Source organism: Cricetulus griseus (assembly GCF_003668045.3).
Source record: "Cricetulus griseus strain 17A/GY chromosome 1 unlocalized genomic scaffold, alternate assembly CriGri-PICRH-1.0 chr1_1, whole genome shotgun sequence".
Classification (NCBI taxonomy): Eukaryota; Metazoa; Chordata; class Mammalia; order Rodentia; family Cricetidae; genus Cricetulus; species Cricetulus griseus.
Genome location: NW_023276807.1, coordinates 250,149,641 through 250,171,446, shown reverse-complemented (window position 1 = coordinate 250,171,446; position 21,806 = coordinate 250,149,641).

The following is a 21,806-nucleotide window of genomic DNA, read 5'->3' as shown; positions in this document are numbered from 1 at the left end:
GAGAGAGAGAGAGAGAGAGAGAGAGGGACAGAGACACAGAGAGAGAATGTGTGTGCACGTGAGTGTGTATGCTTGTTCATGCACTTGTGTGTATGTGCACATCCACGTGTCTGTAAGTGAACACATGCAACACGTGATTAGCTTCTATTTCTCAGTCTGTCTCTCTTTCTCCGCATCTCTCTGCCTTTGCTTCTTCCCCCCACCCCTTTTCTCCTTTTCAGGGAAGTATCAGTAAAGGATATGGCCTTTGTTCAACTTCCTTTATATGAGAGACTTTATGTGAATTAGCTTACATGAAAGATGTCTAATCCTCTCCTATTCCCAACCCACTACTACATTTGGTACTGCTCTTTTAAGTAAAAGATGCTTGCAGACATCTAGGAAAAGATAGAGCTGAGGCTCCCCTTATTGACATAGACCTATAATAATGACAAGCATCTGTAATATAAGTAATAAAAGTCCATGAATCCTCACAATGAAACCAAAGTTCTACAAACTCATTGCATATAGTCCACACTTTTTAGAATTCCATTCTATCCAATTTTAATATAAAAATATTGAGTGTATTCTAATAAATCCATTTAATAGCCTTCCCATGCATTGTGACTTGCAATTGGAAAAGTCTACAAGTTGCTTCAACAGAAGGAGTGAGAACTAACAGCTTGTCTGAAACAGCTCAGAAAAACAGAAGACCATGAACAGAGAGCTTGTTCTTCCATTTCTCTGAATAGAATATCATATGTGTGTATCACGGATGCCATGTCCTGTTCTGCATCAATTCTTGCACTAAGGTGTAGTTTTGAAGATGCATCTGTGAACATTATGGTGCTTTGCCAATAAATACAATCTCTATAGGAAATCTCTTTGCATGGAGCTAAGGCACTGATAATGTTGTGTTTGCTGAGAGAACACAAGGAAAGAGCCTACTCTATTCATGGAGCAGAGGCAGGAGGATTGTGAGTTTAGGCCAGCCTGGAGTATATGCACTGTGAGCTTCTCTAAAATGAATTCACTATATTTAGGGACTGTTATGTTAATTTTAAAATTCTGTGAGAATAGACACTAGATACTGTATATCTCCTGTTGTAATTTAATTTTAATGTTGAGAATTTGAGTTCTTATACCAATAAGCTAACAAAAAATGTTTATTTTGATGTCTAATACCACTTAGTTTTCTTCTTAAGCAAATAAATTGAATGTGACATACATCTGTAGGGGAAGCTGTAGCCACGCCTTCTTAGGGGCTGGCTACAGCTTCCCCTACAATTCCCCTTTTAGTCGGAAGCTGTAGCCAGCCCCTAAGAAGGCGTGGCTACAGCTTCCCCTACATACATCAGCTATTTTTACACTTAGATAACTTATAAATTATAAATGTGGATATGCAGGTGCCTATGTATGTCATTTGTGATTTTCTGCTTTATTTTTATTATGGAGAATGTAGAATAATACAGCTGAGTTAACATAAGAATCAGAAAGGAGAAAAAAGTCACAGTGAATTTTGTATTATGATGAGAACAGAGGAATGGTGGTGAAAGACAGAGGAACTGAAACTTCAATCGATTTGGAAGCAAATATTAGCAAATAAAAAAGTTATACACCAAAATTTTCAGTTTGAACAAAAGTCACAAAATTACAGAATGTTTTGGTAAAGATGTTGACACTACCATGGGGGGAAAAGAACTGAGTAAATCTAGATTGGTGCCAAGACATATTTGAGGAAACAAATATTTCCTTGGAAATTGACTTTGGGAGTAGTGGAGCAGTTACACCATCGTGTATATATGGAGGGCAAAGTACAAGTTATGTGAGTAGGTTCTGTTTTCTACTATGTTTCTGTGTGTATTGCGTCTTCAGGCTTCACAGCAAGTACTCTTACATTCTGAGCTGTCTTTCTGGCTCAGTATTTTAATTTTCCTAATTGTAGCAATTATATATATACATGTCTGTACACAAAGCATGTAAAATTTGTATTGTGCATTGTGTGTGTGTGTATATATGTATATACACACGTGATGTGTATACACACAATGCATAAATGTATATGAGATTTTAAAACATATTTATAAACATATATAACATGCATATGTATGTGTATATAAAATATGGATGCATAGGAGAGGAATAAAAAAAGAGACAGAGACAAATGAAAGAGAGAATGAACCAAATGAAAAAAGGCACAAGGGAGGGAATGCATAGAGAAATGACTTTTTTGTGTTCCATTCAATTCAGGATTATGTCAAATCAGATAGTGTCTGCAATCAGCAAAATGTAGAACAGAGCATACTCTAAGGGTTTTCTTTTTTTCTTCCAGCAAGTATTTATAAAAGGAAGAGTTGCAGAAGAAAAGACATAGATGTATCTGCCAAAGCAATCCAGGGATACTGAATATGTCCTGTGGTAAAAAGTACATGAGAATATTGGGAAAACCCATTTTCCTTGTATTTTGTGATAGTGAGGAATTGTTGCTAATACGTAAGACGTGACAAGGGTGTCCTGGGGATGAATTTAAATGAGCCCTTATCTTTCATGATTATGTATATGATTTTGAGATTTTATTCTAAATACATCACAGATAGGGGTTGGGAATTTATTTCAGGGGTGGAATTATTGCCTGGCAAACTCAAGGGTCTGGGTTCAATCCCCAGCACTAGAGAAAAACTGAAAAGATAAAAGTAGATCAGAGTTACAGGCACATAAAGAAATTTGGTGATTAATCCACGACCCAGAAAAGCACAAGTGATTGCTGAGCCCTTGGTCTCAAAGCAGGTGGCTTGTGGAAATCCTATTTTCATAGCTACAAAGAGAATACTAAGGGTCCATATGAAACACTATAATAATAGTTCAGAAGTCTTTATTAGTGTCCATGCAGGGTTAGATTTGTCTAGTGTTTCGCATGCTTTTTCGTTCTCTGTATCTTCTGTGCTTCAGGACTGCTCACTGCATCTTCTTTGTATGTTCACAAATGGCTTTCCTTCCAACTCTAATGCCACCTTTGTAAGAAGCCCCACAAGTTCATCTGGAAGTGTTCATCTGAGCCTCTGTCATGGCGCTTCTCTGCCTTAAATATATTGTACATATGCATCTCTGCTTGTCCATAGCCATATCTACTACTCCAGGAAAGCTTCCTGAGAGCTGGCAGTATCCCAGCCAATATGTCCGTTTATATGCCTCCAGTCACTAATAGCCGTGACTCTACCAAGCCTTGATAAATAATTATCAAATGCCAAAAAAAGCCATGAGGAAGGGCTGAGTACAAATGTTTTCAGACCTAGAAGGTAAAAAACAGTCAACAAAGAGCATTTTGGGTCTCTCTAAAATACTCTTCATTGAAGGAAAGACTCTGCTAGACTTAATTAACAATAAAAACTTCATCAACTGGTAAAGCAACTGGCTCTAGTTTCGGCCTTTTCACAACATCCTCTCTTCTTTCCAGAACAGATCAGCAGCAGCCACATTTTGTAGAATGGTTTGCAAACATGTCATCAAATATAAACAGCTCTTTTGTATATAAAGCAAGATAAACTGAGTTTGGAATTGGACATCCTGAAAGTTAAACTGCTTTTCTAAACCCAGAATGCACGTTTACAGCTTCATGGGCTTGTTGGCAGTTTCCCTAAAATGACCAACATTAAGGCCGTGTAAACACTTGGAAGATTACACCACCGACATTCCTGTGTTTTCTCTTCTGCAATGACTGTTATAATGTGTTCATTATGGGAAAGTACACCCTAAGAATGCCTCACTGAATTTTAAGGGAGCTGTGTTTGAAGGAAAAGTTGTATGTCCAACAATCATTAAGAAATGAAGATGTACAAACTCAAACTTATTCTCAAGGATGCCAAGTTGCAGAGACTGCTTGATATGTGGATGAAATGAAAGCTTCCAAAAATGTTGAAATTAAATTTTAATATTCTCATTTAAAATCATTTACAATAATAAAAATGTCACACTTAAATGCATGAAATCATTGCAACATGGAGGTGTGACTCTTTCAAGATGGTCAGAGAGGATAAAAGGAAAAAGTTTCACTCCTGAGTAAGAAAATACAATGTGTAACCTTTAGGCACTGAACATTCTACATATTTTAGAAGTAGTTGGGATAGGTGGGAGCATGTGGCAAAGTGGGCTATTCTCTCCTCTTTCCTCTTTTATCCAGGATTAAGATGAGACAACCCAGACTTCTAGGGCTCACAAGGTAAGGATGCTTTCAGGTTCCTCTAAGCACCAGATCTGCACTGTACCATGCTGTGCTCATGACTGAGGGAGAGGATTGCTCCTCACAGTTTGTGTCCTAGGTGTCTGGCATTTCTCACCCTATTCCCAGAAGTCATCCCACAGAGGAGTTAGTCCTCATGCTCCCTGGGGAGTGGATAGGAGGTGGAATGGGGCAGTCAGTTGTAGGCATGGGAAGATGGGAGGGAGAGGGAACTGGTATTGATATGTAAAATAAGATTATTCCTAAATTAAATAAAAATATGTAATAAAAAATCATTTATGTTGTCATTCTTACTGAAGTAGAGAAGTGATGCAGCCTAAGGAAAATATCAGAGTATACTTTTAGAAAAGTGTGCATCCCATTAAAATGCTAAACAATAATGGAGTGCCCATTGAATGTCTCCAATACTCAAAGTCCTATTTATAAATTATATATGGGTCACAAGTTATTTGATATAGACATCCCTGTGGAAAACTGGTCATGGAAGATAAAATTAGATGTGTCTATGCCAGTGATTAATACATCTACTCTTGCTTTTTATTTTCTGTTTATATCCAAAATTTGTGATACCATAGCAAAATGAGGTCTATAATCCCTTAATTTTAATTCTCTCTCTCTCTCTCTCTCTCTCTCTCTCTCTCTCTCTCTCTCTCTTACACACACACACACACACACACACACACACACACACACACACACACACACAAAGAAACTAAATTTATACAATGGAAAAAAGAAAGCATCTTCAACAAATGGTGTTGGCACAACTGGATTCAGACACGCAGACAATTGAATATAGATCCATATCTATTGCCATGCACTAAACTTAAATCCAAATAGAACAAAGACCTCAACATAAATTCAGCCACACTCAACCTCCTAGAAGAGAAGGTAGGTGGCACCCTTGAACAAATTGGTACAGGAGACAGCTTTCTGAACATAACACCAGCAGCTCAAACATTGAAATTGACAAATAATAAATGGGACCTCCTGAAACTGAGAAGCTTCTGTAAAGCAAAGGACACAGTCAGCAAGACAAAATGCCAGCCCACAGAGTGGGAAAAGATATTCACAACCCCACATCTGACAGAGGGCTGATCACCAAAATATACAATGAACTCAAGAAGCTAGCCACCAAAACACCAAACAATGCAATTAAAAGATGGGGTGCAGAACCAAATAGAGAATTCTCAACAGAGGAATTCAAAATGGCTGAAAGACACTTGAGAAAGTGCTTAACATCCTTAGCCATCAGGGAAATGCAACTCCAAACCACTCTGAGATACCATCTTACTCCTGTCTGAATGCCTAAAAGCAATAACACCAATGACAATCTATGCTGGAGAGGATGTGGAGAAAGAAGAACTCTCCTCCATTGCTGGTGGGAGTGCAAACTTGTACAGTCACTGGAAATCTGTATGGTAGTTTCTCAGGAAAATGGAATCAGTCTACCTCAAGACCAAGCAATCCCTCTCTTGGGCATATACCCAAAGAATGCACATTCATACAATAGGGACATATGTTCAAGTATGTTCACAGCAGCATTATTTGTAATAGCCAGAACCTGGAAACAACCTAGATGCCCCTCAACTGAAGAATGGATAGAGAAAATGTTGTATATTTATGCAATGGAGTATTACTCAGCGGAAAAGAACAATGGAATCTCGAAATTCACAGTTAAATGGATGGAACTATAAGAAACCATCCTCTTTAATTTCTTTCTTTAAAGTCTCAAAGTTCTTATTGTACAGGTCTTTCACTTTTTTGGTTAGTGTTATTACCCCCAGATATTTTATGTTGCTTGTGGATATTGTGAAAGGTGATGTTTCCATTATTTCTTTCTCATTGAGTTTATCATCTGCATATAGTAGGGCTACAGATTTTTTTGAGTTAATTTTGTATCCTGCTACCTTGCTGAAGGTGTTTATCAGCTGTAGGAGTTTCCTGGTAGAGTTTTTCGGGTCACTTATGTAGACTATCATGTCATCTGCAAATAGTGAAAATTTGACTTCGTCCTTTCCAATTTATATCCCTTTGATCCCCTGTTCTTATCTTATTGCTCTAGCTAGAACTTCAAGTACAATATTGAAGAGGTATGGAGAGAGTGGACATCCTTATCTTGTTCCTGATTTTAGAGGAAAAGCTTCAAGTTTCTCTCCATTTAGTTTGATGTTGGCTATTGGTTTGGTGTATATTGCGTTTATCATGTTTAGATATGTTCCTGTTATTCCTGTTCTCTCCAAGATCTTTATCATGAAGGGATGTTGGATTTTGTCAAAGGCTTTTTCAGCATCTAGTGAGATGATCATGTGGTTTTTCTTTTTCAGTTTGTTTATATGGTGGATTACATTGATGGATTTTCGTATGTTGAACCATCCTTGCATCCCTGGGATGAAGCCTACTTGATCGTGGTGGATGATTTTTCTGATATGTTCTTGGATTCGATTAGCCAATATTTTATTGAGTATTTTAGCATCAATGTTCATGAGGGATATCGGTCTGTAGTTCTCTTTCTTAGTCTTATCTTTGTGTGGCTTGGGTATCAAAGTGATTGTAGCCTCGTAGAAAGAGTTTGGCAATATCCCATCTGCTTCTATTGTGCGGAACAGTTTGAGGAGTACTGGTATCAGCTCTTGTTTGAATTTCTGGTAGAATTCTGCAGTGAAGCCATCTGGTCCTGGGCTTTTTTTGGTTGGGAGGCTTTTGATGACTGCTTCTATTTCATTAGGGGTTATGGGTCGATTTAAACTGTTTATCTGATCTTGATTTAATTTTGGTAAGTGATATTTATCCAGGAAACTGTCCATTTCCATTAGGTTTTCAAATTTTGTGGAGTACAGATTTTCAAAGTATGACCTAAAGATTCTCTGGATTTCCAAAGTGTCTGTTGTTATATCTCCCTTTTCGTTTCTGATTTTGTTAATTAGTGTGCTCTCTCTCTGCTTTTTGGTTAGTTTGGCTAGAGGTTTGTCTATCTTGTTGATCTTCTCAAAGAACCAACTCTTTGTTTCATTGATTCTTTGTAATGTTTTCCTAGTTTCTACTTTATTGATTTCAGCTCTCAGGTTGATTATTTCCTGGCGTCTACTCCTCCTTGGTGAGTTTGCTTCTTTTTGCTCTAGTGCTTTCAGTTGTTCTGTCAGTTCTCTAATGTGACTTTTCTCTAGTTTCTTCATGTGGGCACTTAGTGCTATGAACTTCCCTCTTAGCACTGCTTTCAGAGTGTCCCATAAGTTTGGGTATGTTGTGTCTGCATTCTCATTAGATTCTAGGAAGTCTTTAATTTGTTTTTTTATTTCTTCCTCAACCCAGGAATGGTGCAATTGGGTGTTATTCATTTTCCAAAAGTTTGCAGGTTTTCTGCCATTTGTATTGTTGCTGAATTCTAGCTTTAATGCATGGTGGTCTTATAAGATACAGGGGGTTATTTCAATTCTTTTGTATCTATAAAGAAGATACCAGAAAGTAGAAAGATCTCCCATGCCCTTGGATAGGCAGAATTAACATAGTAAAAATGGCAATCCTACCAAAAGCAATCTACAGATTCAACGCAATCCCCATCAAAATCCCAACACAGTTTTTCACAGACATTGAAAGAACAATACTCAACTTTATATGGAAAAATAAAAAACCCAGGATAGCCAAAACAACTCTTTACAATAAAAGATCTTCTGGAGGCATCACCATCCCTGACTTCAAGCTCTACTATAGAGCCATAGTTCTGAAAACAGCTTGGTATTGGCACAAGAATAGACAGATAGACCAATGGAATCGAATTGAAGACCCAGATATTAACCCACGCACCTACGAACACCTTATTTTTGACAAAGGTGCTAAATCCATACAATGGAAAAAAGATAGCATCTTCAACAAATGGTGCTGGCACAATTGGATTCGGACATGCAGAAAATTGCAGATTGATCCATACCTGTCACCATGCACGAAACTTAAGTGCAAATGGATCAAAGATCTCTCCATAAATCCAGCCACACTGAATCTTCTAGAAGAGAAAGTGGGAATAACCCTTGAACAAATTGGCACAGGAGAACGATTCCTGAACATCACGCCAGAAGCACAGACACTGAGGTCTGCAATGGGACCTCCTGAAACTGAGAAGCTTCTGTAAGGCAAAGGACACAGTCAGTAAGACAAAACGACCACCCACAGAATGGGAAAAGATCTTCACCAGCCCCACATCTGACAGAGGACTGATTTCCAAAATATACAAGGAGCTCAAGAAGCTAGCCACCAAAACACCATACAATGAAATTAAAAAGTGGGGTGCAGAACTAAACAGAGATTTTTCAACAGAGGAATCTGAAATGGCTGAAAGACACTTAAGAAAGTGCTCAAAATCCTTGGCCATCAGAGAAATGCAACTCAAAACAACTCTGAGATACCACCTCACACCTGTCAGAATGGCTAAAATCAAAAATACCAATGACAACCTATGCTGGAGAGGTTGTGGAGAAGAAGGAACACTCCTCCATTGCTGGTGGGAGTGTGAACTTGTAAGACCACTTTGGAAATCAGTATGGCGGTTGCTCAGAAAAATGGGAATCAATCTACCTCAAGATCCAGCCATTCCTCTCTTGGGTATATACCCAAATACTGCATGTCCATACAACAAGGACATATGTTCAACCATGTTCATAGCAGCATTGTTTGTAATAGCCAGAACCTGGAAGCAACCTAGATGCCCCTCAACTGAAGAATGGAAAGAGAAAATGTGGTACATTTATACAATGGAGTACTACTCAGCAGAAAAATGCAATGGAATCTTGAAATTCGCAGGCAAATGGATGGAACTAGAAGAAACCATCCTGAGTGAGGTAACCCAATCACAAAAAGACAAACATGGTATGTACTCACTCATATATGATTTTTAGACATAGAGCAAAGGTTTACCAGCCTATAATCCTCTTCCCCAAAGAAACTAGAAATCATGAATGACTCTAAGGGATAAATGGACCCCAGGAATGGGAAGTGGCATGAACTCCCGAGCTAATTGAGAGCATGAGGGTAGGGGAGTGGGTGCTGCCACAATAAGAGCACAAGAAGAAGAGGAGAGGAGAAGAAATGGAGGAGCAGATATATTGAGTTGGGGGAAGAATAGAGGAGAGAGAGCAGGATGAGAGATACCATATCAGAGGGAGCCACTATAGGTCCGAGAAGAGATCTGGAACTAGAAAGATCTCCAGAGACCTACAAGGATGACAGGATCTGACAGTCCGGGCAGTGCAGGAGAGGATGGCCTAGAAGCCCTTCCCCTAGAATGAGATTGATGACTACTCTCTATGCTATCCTAGAGTCCTCATCCAGTGGCTGATGGAAGCAGAGACAGACATCCACAGAAATACACTGAGCTGAAATCTGGAACCTAGTTGAAGAGAGGGAGGAATGAAGAACGAAGGGGTCTGTACCAGGTTGGAGAAACCCACAGAAACAGTTGGCCTGAAAAAGGGAAAGCAGATCGACCCCAGATGCTCTTTGGGAGGCCAGTACAGGACTAAACCAGCCCCCTGATCATGGATGCCAATGGGGAGGCCCCTGCACTCCTGGGAGCCTCCGGAGGTGGACTGGTATTTTGCCCTGGTGTGTGTGGGGGACTTCGAGAGCCCATCCCACTTGAAGGGATTTGCTCTGTCTCTGAACACATGGGGAGGGACCTAGGCCCAGCACAGGAAGATTTGGTGGACTTGGTGGAGCCCGGGTTGGGGGCCCTACCCTGCCTGGGGAGTGGTGGGTGGATGGGGTGGGGGGTAGGTTGGAGGTGGGGGAGAAGGAATGGGGCTGAGGGGAGGGAGAGGGAGAGGGGAATTACATGTGAAACAAGCCTGTTCCCTAACTTGAATTAATAATAATAATAATAATAATAATAATAATAATAATAATAAAAAGAGAAAAAAATAATTGAAAAAAAAAAAGAAATCATCCTCAGTGAGGTAACCCAATCACAAAAATAAACATGATATGTACTCACCTTTTTTTATTTTTAGACATAGAGCAAAGGATCACTAGCCTACATTCCACACTGCCAGAGGAGCTAGAAAACAAGGAGGACCCCAAGAGAAAATTGCATAGTCCCTCAAAGAAGGGGATGGGGACAAGAACCCCTGACCAAATTGGAGTCCTGGGACAGGGAGAGGAAGGAAAGTCTTCATCCAGTTGCTGTTTCAAGCAGAAACAGACACCCATAGCTAAGCACTGAACCATACTACGGGAATTTAGTTGTGGAGAGGGGAGGAGGGTTGAGCAAAGGAGCCAAGATGGGGATGGAGAGACCTGCAGAAACAGTGGACCTGACCTACTGATAGAATGGAGATCCTAATCATAAAGCTGGGGAAACAGCATTGGACCAAACAAAACCCTCTGAATGTGGGTACCAGCTAGGAGCCCAAGACAGTCTATGGGATCTCTGACAGAGGAGCCAGTCTTTATCCCCAGAGCACAAATGGACTTTGGGAGCCCGTTCCCTATGGAGGGATACTATTGCAGCCCAGATACAGCAAGGAGGGTCTAGACCCTCCCCCAAACAATATGACAGACTTTGAAGGTCCTTGGTAGAGGGCCTCACTATCCCTGCGGAGGAGTTGGGGGGGGTTGAGTTGGCTTGGATGGGGAACATGGGAGAAGGGGAGGCGAGGGAATGGGGGGGAATGAATATGTAAATATGAGAAAATATAAAATAATAAGAAATTAAAAAGATAACCCTCTACTCTAAAGTATGGCCTCTGATATGTTGAGACTAGCTTCCTCATATTATGGGGAGCCTTATTTCATTCATATGTCTAAGGCATCTGTTCTTGACATATTTTTGAAAACAGTGATGGTTCCTGTATAGACTAACTGAAGAGAATCTCAGAGCTTTGGTTGAGATTTATGTACTATTGCCAATCCTTCTTCTGGGCTTGGTAGCAAGAGGATACACTCTCTGGGAGAAGTATAGTTCCTGTCAGTGCTTCTGACTGGGGCTGCTGCAGGGTGCTCAGTGGAGCTTGAGGACAGAGGCCCCTCAGGAATAGGTCATCAGTTCTTTAAACTTTATAACCTATTTGTTTATAATGCCCTCTAAAATGTATCTACATGTGAAACAATTCCCTTTTGTTTCAGCCAATTTAGGATTTGGATTTTTTTCTTTGCCACTTAAAACAAAAGTAAGCTGAAACATGTTAGATGTGAGAGTTGAAACAATAGCACAGTTTCAGAAAACAAACTAAGCAGTTGGAGAGAAAGAGAGAGAGAGAGAGAGAGAGAGAGAGAGAGAGAGAGAGAGGAGAGAGAGACTTAATAAATGGAATATTAAATATGCTCAAAGCTATGAGTAATTTTATTGCTTTAATGTCTTGAGGAGTCCCAATGTCATAAACAAAGCTAAAGAAACAGTTCTTTAAGTAATCAATGCATTTATGACAAACTCTGAAATTATTCTGTAATGCAAAGCTCATGTAAATCATTATTATTTCTCAAATTCAAAATGATTGAAATTTTACTGTGTATTGAAACCCATATAAATGTACCAATAACTAATTCATATAACCAATAAATAATATATAGTGGAATTTTTCTAGTCACCTCTAACTTCATTTTATGAAAATTAGCATAATGTCAGCCCATGTGAAACCCCCCTCCCCCCCTCTCTCTCTCTGTCTGTCTGTCTCTCTCTCTCTCTCTCTCTCTCTCTCTCTCTTAATCCAGTGGTTTAATTTCATTTCCTGAAACTGTGCCATCATTTCGACTTTAACATCTAATATCATTCCAGGTTCCATTTAGAATTCTAGACAATAGCTATTATGCCAATTATGTAATATTTTTATTCTCTCTGACTGCAGTTCATCGATGTTTCCATTTTTATGTTCAGAGGATTCATTCAAGGCATTTCCATAGCTCCAGCTACGAGAACTCTAATGGAGCACTTCACAGGTTTGAGTACTTTTGTCAAAATTCTACCATTCTCTTTGAACAGTGTTGACTGTTCCTAAGAAACTGTCTGTTTAAACTTATACAGAATGCCTTCTTTTTCATATATTGCTAATCTTCTTTTCATCTATAGAAGTAAAAATAAAAACAGCCATTACAAAATTTTGGTAAAGTCACAATTTACCAGACTTTTTCCCCATATTAGTTTTTCTCTATTAGTTTCCAGTGTAGGTCAACATAGCTTGGATGAAATTCTGCATGCACTTTTCTCCCCAGACATGAAAGCACCAATCATTTTTTTTAAGAGCCACAATAGTTTATTTACAATTGAACTCTTTATAAGATATTTACAAGACAGCCAAATTTACACATCAGAAATCGTATCAAAAGTATGAATTACAGCACAGACAACAACATGACATGGGCATAAAACAAAGCTAAGGTGGAGAGACAAGCAATTTCTCTTTTAATTTATTAACACTAGTTTAATCTTTGTTAAAGAAATAAGAACTATGTTTTAGGAGAACTGCGGGGCCTTTCTGTTGAAGACTGAATTTTATAGTGTTGTATCCCATGTAGGGAAAAATAAAACTGTAATTTTCCCCACACTCTTAACACACTCTAATTTCACTCCTGGAACTTTGCTTCAACCTTCTTCTCAACAAACCTCAACATACCCAAACAGAAGAAAATCTAGGAGGACATAAAAAAAAAAAATCAGGTCCTCAGGGAAAGGAGAACAAAGCAATAGAATCCACTTAATCCTGCCAGATAGCACCTCATGGATTCCTCTCAGTTGGGCAAAAACAGGATCTGAAGACTCCTCTGTGAGAGGTTAGGTCTGCAAACCCATACCCAAAGTAGGAATCTGACAAATCTTGGTAGCAAGAAGAAACTGAGAGGGATCAAGAAACAAAGGAAAGAGACAACTGACAGGGGTTACTCCTTGTGGGAGGAGCACATTATAAAGAAAAATAACATCAGTCAGAGTAGGAGCACTAACCAGTTTGCCTCATTAGAAAAAAACAGAAACACAAAAATCTGTCCTAGTTTTTCTACATATACCCTCATCCTGAAGGTATGAGATGAAAGCCTCTGTGAAATAAGTCCTCCTTCTCTCTACATCCTTGCTGCAGTGAAGTTTCTGCTCTAGAGAGACCACACTCCTAAGCAGATTAGAGTTACAAGTGAAAACCCATAGTCACACACAAAACAGAATTGAGAGCAGCAAGATCATCCAAGAATAATACATGTATTGCTGGAATAATTCCTTTCAAAGTCAAATCCAGGAAGCAGAGATAACATCTCAAAAAAGCTTTAGCAGTGGGAGGCCCCTGAAGAACTTTTTTCTCTTCCCACTATGGCAATCCTATTCTCTCATGCTCAGCTGATGGGTCAGCCACACCCTATATACCTTGGCTTCTTCTCTAAAAGTGCTAATAATCCAGGGACATATTCTCTTCAAGGATAAAAGCCCCTACTTTCTAGGTGATTAGACCCTTACTTGTTTTTATACAATAGTCTTGAAGACTAATGAAAGGCAATTCCCATATATAAGACCAGAGGTCTTTCAAATAGTTAACAGGGATCTTACACTGAGACCATAGTGGCCTGCTAGTGCTGTCCTGGTTTGTGAGCTCTAGAGCTTGTCCTATAGGGTGGTACATTTGGGAGTTTCAGGAGCCACTTCTACTCCCTTTCTTGTATTAAAGGGGTACAAGGGCTCTTCATTAGCCATGTCAAAGATGGAGGAACCCCTGCCTGTAGGAGCTGTGCCTGCCCTGACCCTGTCGGTCCTTGTGCACCTTCTGAATAGTTGGGGTATAGTAGATTTTACACTAAAATAAAACAAAAAGACCTTACCATGAGTTTTAGGGCCCAAGGAGGAATAACAGGTAAAACAAGTCATCCTCATAGAGGAAGAAATGAAAACATTGTGTGAAAGTTGGTTCTCTCAAAACTATTCTTTGATAAAGGAAGTAGAAAGAGGTGTGGGGCCAATCACTTTCTTAATTAATGGGTAACTGAAGTTTTTCTCTCCCTCCCCCAAAAGAAAATGTTTAGAGAAGGAGATTGGGGATATAAGTTCACAACTAGTTACAGTGCTAAACAGATGCATTGTCATTTGGGGATGGCATGCCACAATCTTTATAGATGTCCTTGTGTCACATCACTTCTCAAGTATTGCTTAGTGGGGTTTCATCCTATTAGCCATACTTTGGTGGTGAGGTAGAAAATTGGTGAGGGTGGGGGGCGGGTATGGAAAGATATGCTTCCTTTGGCTGGTGAATATCTACATCTTGAAACAGTTGTACTTAATGAGCCTCTATTAGTTTAGTAAAAATAGATTCATAAATGTACCATCTTGGTTCCAATCTCCTGCCCTTGTTTTGTTCCCAAAAGAAAAAAAAAAGAAAAGAATGCCAATCATTCTTATACTTCAGTTCTCTAGAACCAGAAGATGGTCATTAATGCTCATTTTGTTCAGATTTTTCTTACGAGAGTGCTGCCTGCCACCTCCTTAACATGTCAGAAATAACAACTCAATGTAAGCTCTTTGAAGAAGGAGAAAAAATATACATAGAATTAATGATAATGTTTAATTTCTTAGCATTTTAGACACACATGATACATGTATTCAATAATAATTAATTAAGAGTATTAAAAAGATACCTCCTTCAAAGCTTCTGTTTTAGCTTCATTTGCTGTTGCTGTGATAAAATACCTTGAAAAACAATGTAATGGAAAAATAATTTATTTGGCTCACAATCTAGGTTACAAGCCATCCTTATTAGAAAACCAAGTGTTGGTTTTCTGTTGACTTAGCAGATGCACATGAATCTACTGATGTTTTAGCTACCACCTGTGGCCCCATGGCCATACAGTCAGCTAACTAAGTCTCTACCATTCTATTTACTAATAAACACTCAGGAGTCAGATATTGGAGCAAAATCCTGATATATCAAAGAAACAGAGGGAGGAGTGACCAACAGTCCTTCCATCCACACTACCCAGATAGAAGAGGCTACTCAATCTCTTAGTCCCTCCCTACTCCCTCCTGTGTGTCTTCTCTATCTGTTTTCCTGGTTTCACTATGGGTAATTCTTGTCAGCCAGTTGCTGGCTCTACTCCCTGATTCAAAATTAACTTTATAAGTACATAGTCTCTGCATATCACAGTATGATCTAATATCCCACTATATTTTCCCCTTTTGATCTAAATAAAAAGGAAAGATCTTTAACTCTAACACAGCAAAACTATATGCAATCAGAACCTTTATCAAGTAGTTATATTCATAATGCCCAGTCCATTAGTATTTGGCAAATTCAGAGAAAATATTCTATTATCTATCTTGGTGAGTGCAATGTTTTATATCTAAACCATTTTCCATCATAACTTGTATGATAAGCCTAAAATATCTTTTTGGACATTAACACATTTCCTTTGATAGATAATTTAAGCTTTCATGTCTCTCAACCTTATAAACCTTGCATCTCTATTTGTAAATTTTTTTATGATTTTGGTAACAGAAAATGGCATAACTATCTAGTCTTCAATCCCCATCAGTGACCTGAAAAGGATAAAATATTACCTGAGTAAACAGGAAGTACAGAGAAAACAACTTCCAAAACTATAGAAATGACAGAGACAGGTGGCTATCTCAAATATATGTTTAACTCGAAAGCATACCTAACTTGAATACAAGTTTGATTGTTATAGATGACTAACTACTAACCTGCATTTCTTAATTATCCTTAACAGTTTGTATAATAGCTTTCAAAGACTATAATTTTATGTTGTATTTATAAATGAGCTGCATAGATACACCTTAAACAAGAGCAAATATATATATATATATATACAGTGTGTTATAACAAAGTAATCTTACATTTGTATCAATATACAAAACTCTATAGCAATGTAAAATATTTGAGACTAATAGTTGCTTTTTAGTTTAAAAGTAGACTTAGCAACCTTGCCTTTTATTGTGTCATTCCTATATGCCCTCTCCTCTTTTCAGAAAGAGATCCCTAAATCTAACCTCCTTTACTTAGTTTCCTCTCTGACCATGAACAACTTGCAGCTAACTCTCCCTTAACAATGACAAACATCCATAACTTATCGAATAACTGAAAACTATCTACCCCACCTTTTGGGAATGTGACTGTTAGGGTCTTAAAACTACTTCCTATTGTATAGCTGTGATGGCAGCTTTAGGGGACCCTGAGGAAACCGGGATATGAAGCTAGCTATAACATTTGTGTCTGGTCTCTGTATGATGGGAAAATGTAGCGCTTATCTAAAGTCCTGGCTGGAGTAGTCTATGATATTGGACCCTGTTAGCTAACCACTTAGAAGTTGTCCTAAACAGTGTGTAGTCAGAAGCTGATCTTTGGGTGGTGTTTGTCAGCTTAATGGTATTATCATACTCCAGATGTCCCATTATCTTTTTTGGATACCTCAAAGTTTACTGCCAGGAATAGTCAAGGTTCACAGCAGAAAGAATAAACATTTTAAATGTCATATGCATTAGGATTCTGAGAGGTAAAGGATCACAATCTATTAAATACATTCAAAGTACACAAACTTAGCTCTTAGTTACCTGCTGTAGACAGAAGCCTGAAAGTACATACAGGAAGCTAAATGAAGCATATTTCTAGGATTAGTTAGTAGTCTACATTAGCAGTAATATCAAGACCAAAAGTTTATATATGTCTTATAGATTTTGAGATAATATGTTTATCTTAAGAAAAAATTTTAATGAATCAAAATAAAACCAAAGGATTTTGAGATTAGTAGCAGTAGAATAGTGCCATAATTTTGTTTTTTCTTCTGTCCCATACCAGGTAGTCTTTGAACATGAGACAGATTTTGGATTTTCCTTTAACAATCATGCTTGGGTTTAGAGAAGGAGAGAACCACACTCTATCTCCAAAGCCAGATTTTATTTTTAATTGAATTGGGACTACAAAAAACTGTTTTGCCTTTTACATCTGTGGAGAACAGCAGAAACAAACATTTGGGAGGATTTATGAAATTTTATCCTATTGGAAATGTGCTATACCATTAAGTCAATTTACTCTTTTTCTTAGGACATTTTCTTTTAATGATTTTCCTCCTTTGCCCTCAGATGTCTCATTTGTTCAGATGAAAAACAGAAGAAACAAAAACTTGGTTCAATACTAAATTGGGAGAGTTCCTTCGTTTGGCAGGTTATATCTTTGTTAAGGCAAAATGTTTTGGGGGTAACAAAAAAAGTACTTTGTCTTAATTAATTTTTTAATTTTGAAATTAAATGTACCTTGGTATTTGTGGATAAATATACCCATTTCCCCCTTTATCTTTGTGTTTATAAATTCAAGTTTAAGGTGTATTTTATTTTAGATAACAAGGGCCCTCACTTTGAATTTTAACCTGTCTTTTTAGTAACCTCTTTAATTTGCTTAAAACATTTGTATCTCTTAACTGGATTTTTAATACCAAACAACAAAAAAATCCTTTTTATTTGAGAAGACAACTCAAATGCTAATGTCCAAGATGGCATGGGTCGTATGGTAATATAAAGTTTATCATTCTAATATGGATTTAAGACACATAGTTCAAGAAACCACTTTTCTACTTTCATGTCAGTAAGGAAATTGTGCATTTAGTAAATTATCATTTAAAATATTATTATTGTTATATTTTATACCTAATCAAGTGAAAGGCATTTATTAGTCTTATAACATAGTATGGATTGAATTACTAAGCTGATGAACTATTGCCTCTTCTAATCAAAAGGGCTCTCTTGTTGAAATCTAATCTTTATCAATCTTGATGGTATCTATAGCTTTTCTTCTTTGGAAACAAAAGCAAATCCTCTTTTCCAATACAACACATATCCTGGTTTCCATTCTGAGGTCAATACATCTTTAAAGTATACAGGCTGATTTAATTCAGCCGTTACTATTTTCTGTTATCTAATGTCTGTCAGCAGCTGTCATTCCATTCGTATAAGCACTAAAAAATTGAAGTTAATAAAGCATTGTGTAATCTATCTCTGGGGGCCTTCTTTATTACCCCTTTCTGTTTATTAACCATATCTTTTAATGTTTGATTAGATCATTCTATAACTGCTTGTCCTGTAGGATTGTGTGGTATACCTGCAATATGCTTTATGCTGAAATATGCCAAAAGTGCTTCATTTTACTAGAGACATATGCTGGAGCACTGTCAATTTTAATGGCCATGATTGCCAGTAAGTGTGTAATTACAGAATCAGCCTTTTCAGAACTTAAAACAATAGTCCAAATGAAAGAGTACATGGCAAGGATTACGTGGGAAATAAGAACCTGGACCCAACAATCAAATGTCAAAATCCAAAGTCTAAGTACAGGGCTGTGCTTCTAGAGGGGGCCTACAACTTGAGACCCCAAAGACAAGCTCATAGGTACCTCTTACACCTGCACTATTTCACAGTCTCATGCCCCATAGGGCAATCTTTCTAGGCTAATGAGTGGGGCATCAGCTCAGAGAGCATAGAACTCCTGCTGTACCAGTAAGAGTATACAAAGTCTTTCCCTTGGGAAAACTAGATGAGTGTGCCATGTCACCCTGTGTGTTGCACATTGTGTACATGCATGTGGAGGCTAAAAGTCTATATTGGGTGTCACTCCACAGTCCTCAGTCATGTGTCTCTTTAGTTTTTAAGGCAGAGTCTTACACTAGATATGGATCTCATCAATTCTGCTAGATGATCTGGCCAGCAAACCCAAGGGGTCCTTCTGCCTCTGCCTCCCAAGTGCTGGGATTAAAGGCTTGTGCCACTACTTCTCAGCTACTCTTATTTTTTTCTTCCTCTTTTTCTCTTATAAGCCTACATGTATTTTTAAACAGTGTAAATCTTTAGAGGTTTTTTTTCTTCATCTGAATCTGTCTTTATTGTAAATCTTTACCTTTTTCTGGTTACACAATCTTTTAACTGTTAAACAATACCACCAAAATTAAAGTGGCAGCTTTCTTAGCTGCTGTCTTCCAAGGAGCATGCTGCCAGTTTGGAGATGTGGTCATTGCCACTGCCAGCTGTGTGGGCATGAACCCACATCAAAAGTCTCATGCTCTACTGACTGAGCTAGCCGAGCCTCTTAAAAGGGAGCCCTCCATTTTTTCCCCCTTTGGCTGAGTCAGAAAACCTTTTTTTAAAGGAACCGCTAGAGTCTCTGTTCGTCCCTAGCAAAACAGAGACCACCCGAGAAAATGCTGCCAACAAGAAGTTGTGCTTTTCTCCTTTTTTTTGCTTCCAAAATCCCTTTTTAAGCTTTTGTGAAGTTTACAATGAAGTTCGTAACACTACCGCCAGCTGCCTGAGTTTTGCCACCGCTTGACTAGCTGCAGAAAGACTACTCGCCGCACCTGGTGGCTTGTGGCTCCTGGCGCCTGGTGGCTCGAAGCTCCTGGTGGCTCACAGCGACTGGCAAATCATGGCAGCAGGTTCTCCCTTTCCTCTGTGAACCTCGTGGCATGGGGTGATCCCACCACTGCCACCATTCTGTAACAATAGTCTTTCTGACAAGTCACTCAAGCCCTGCTGCCTCATGGGCACTTTCTGACAGGCCACGTAAGTTCTGCCTGACACCACGTTAAGGCCCCAAGTAACAACCAGAGACATATTAGGTACAGATGCTGCTTGGTCAATGACTAGGATTTCTCATCTTCTAGCTCAGTCTTAATTATCAACCATAAAAACTTACACATATCACAATTAAATACACCTTTTTCTTGTCACTAGTTTCATCTTAACTAGTATAGTATAATTTACTTTTATATGTCATAATGAAACATATCTTTTTTAGAGATTCTCTACCTCCTGAGCAGCCTTCCCTGCACAGGTGTCACTGAGATTATTCTGACTCAAGCATTTAAACCAATCCAAAAAGTACACAAAAACTTGGGAGTTCTCAAAGATCCCTACAATTAAATCTAGGATTTACAATATATAACTCATTTAATTTTTAGAAAGTACATAAAATTACTAATAGAAGATTCCCTTCCTGCCTGCTCTCCTTCTTTTCCCTTTTCATAGCAGATGATCTCTCATAAATTTCTTGGAAAAGCTCTAAATTTCTGCTGGTATTCTCAACTCCATTCTGAAGTTACCAGGGAAAGCTAACGAAAGGGTATGACCACAACCTTTGTGGAAAGAGTCCCATAAGCTGTGTGTGGCAACACATACCTGTTGTACCAGCACTTGGATAGCAGAGGGTAGAGGGGAGCCAGTTCTAGGCTCTCCTGCTACGCATGGTAAGACACTGTCTACCTCTTCCTACACACACTCTGCCACAGAAACAGACAATTTAGGGATGACAGAAGAATGGGAAAGATGCTAAGAATCCCACTAACTATAACAGTGTCAAATAATTGTCATGAAATATAACCCAGATGTTCAGATAATTCCAGTCCTAAAAGTTAAAGATGACACATAAACATTGAATAGACAGGACCATAAGAATATCTATAGTTCTGAATAAATGCTAACATTAGTGGATGATAGTAAAACTACAAACAATATCACTTACCTTTGTTTAACCAGTTTTTATTGCTGTACAATGACAACAAGGAACATTCGTTTCCAGAGAGCTTCAGGGTCATTGTCATGTTGCAAATGATTTCCTATGATGGTTTGACCTCCACAGGAGGAGTTGATCAAACTTCCACAGTGCCAGACCATTAAGTCACTTTTGTTGCCTCCCCTAGTACCTGCCCTCCAAAATGCACACTCTGCAGGTTAATCCACAGGACATAGTGGAAATGCCCAAATGTTCTCTAGAGTAATCCAACCTTGCATACTGATCAATCAGAGAACACATCGTCTTGCATACTGATCAACTTTAAATAATAAGGTTCCCCAGCAATGCGATGGCAAATGACAGCATGAATCCACTTAAATTTAGACCTGCACATGTTCCACCTGAAATATTCCGAAAACTACAAACAAGTATGAGTTGCTATATTTTTTGTTTTGTCTTTGTTTTAATTTTCTGGGCCATTGCTCTGGGCTTTGTTCTTTTGTGTGTTAGCACAGATCTTGGGAAGGTCACATTGACCCTATAAACCTGTAAAGAAGTAATTTGAAGTACTATAAATAACACAATATATGTGCACATATTTGGGGTTTCCTTAAAATAAAAACATAAATTAGTCACTTATTTGTATGCTCTCAGGCTCTGGTGATTATCATTGTGCAAAATGTTGTACCATAAATTCAATTTCTTTAGTATTTATTTCAATAAATCCTGATTTTTAATCCTACAAATATGTGTCCATTGCAGAAAAAAAAAGAAAAAAGAAAAAAAACCATTAAAGAAGTATATGGTGAGAGCCAAATGGAAGACAAATCTGCTTTTTAAGGAATCTATAAATGCTTCCTAAGTGCATGCCATTTTATTCACACATAGTGGCTTTTAACACAGTGTACAGTCCACCAGCTGTTCATAAGCATGCTTACCTGAAAGCAGGGATAACCATGTGACAGAATATTGAAACTCTTGATGAATTATAATTGGTATCTGAAGTCATGTGTTATAAAATTATTTATTGCTTATGTAGCCAGGTTTCTTTAAACCTGTCTTTCCTGCCATTTAAAGAGGAAGGACAAGAGCTAAGCTTAATATTAAATTTATCTTTATTTCAT